Source organism: Gavialis gangeticus, unplaced genomic scaffold (assembly GCF_001723915.1).
Source record: "Gavialis gangeticus isolate Ggan-Ray unplaced genomic scaffold, GavGan_comp1, whole genome shotgun sequence".
Classification (NCBI taxonomy): Eukaryota; Metazoa; Chordata; order Crocodylia; family Gavialidae; genus Gavialis; species Gavialis gangeticus.
In genome coordinates, this window is record NW_017729032.1 from 20,601,458 (window position 1) to 20,602,639 (window position 1,182).

Below are 1,182 nucleotides of genomic sequence, written 5' to 3' on the forward strand. Positions count from 1 at the left end.
TGAGATGTATATTGTAGCCGTGTTGGTCTAAGGACATAGGCAGACAAGGTTCTTTGGGTAAATCTGATATCTCTTATTAGACCAGTTAAATAGTTGGAAAAATTCTTCTTTGCAAGCTTTAGGGTTTAAAAACCCTTCATCAGGCAGGGGAAGCATCTGCAGTTGATCTGTGCTCTTCCTGGATGGAATGAATAGTAAAGAAGCCAGAGGTTGGTATGCATGCAAGAAAGGCAGTCATTGAAGATGTAAATTGAGGAGTCAGTGGGTGAGAGAGAGGCTGGGGGGCAGGGGAATGAATTACTGAATTTCTGAATTACTATGAGATTGCCTGGGGTTCTTCATGTTTCTAAAGATTTCAGGAAAACCAGACTTAATTTCTAATTAAAATGTATGCATAAATCCACACAGCTAAAAAACAGTAAGGCAGAAGCACCACTCATGCTTTGCAGGTCACCTCCAATTCATATTTAAAATCAGTATACATAAACCTTAGTAAAAAGCCATGCTATATTTTATGTTCTAGGATTATTTTTAAAAAGCCTGATACATTACAACTGACTGTACTGTTGAGGCTAAAAAAAACCCAGAATGTACAGCAACTCCCTTTCCAGCATTCCCCCCCACCAAAAAAAACAACCCAAAAACTGGTGAATTTTGAAGCATAACAGAATCCTGGGACTGGCCTGAACACAAAAATAAAAGTTAAAAGTCCAACATTACCACATTTTGAGTGCTAGATGACAACAATACCTTTTAGTTCTAACACTGCATAGTAACTTGTTGACTTGACTCATGTTTCTCTCTTCCTTATCACCTAAAAGGCTTTTTGCTCCACTGTATTACTTCAAGAACAGCAATTTCCCTTGAAAATGCAAAGTGGCTCTTCATAACCAGCCTCTCTCTGACTCCCAATTGTTTCATAGTTTCATAGATTTAGGGTCGGAAGGGACCTAGTAGATCTTCTAGCCTGAACCCCCGCCAGGGCGGGAGAACAAAAAAAAAAAAACCCCCAAAACAAAAATGGGACTCAAATGAGTCCAGCCAGGTAGGCATCCAGCCTCTTCTTAAAGACCCCCAGGGTAGGGGCCAGCACCACTTCCCTTGGAAGTTGGTTCCAGCTCCTAGCCGCCCTAACTGTGAAGTAGTTTTTGCGGATGTCCAATCTATACCTCCTCTCCATCA

General features: G+C 40.9%; 1 long non-coding RNA gene across 1 annotated transcript in view; it reads right to left on the minus strand.

The window, feature by feature from the left end:
* Positions 1-911, minus strand: part of LOC109302649 — a 9,186-nt gene extending 8,275 nt beyond the window's left edge. The window contains exon 1 of the long non-coding RNA XR_002098880.1: positions 751-911. This is a non-coding gene — a long non-coding RNA (uncharacterized LOC109302649). The remainder of the gene's footprint in view (positions 1-750) is intronic.
* Positions 912-1,182: the final 271 nt, after the last annotated feature.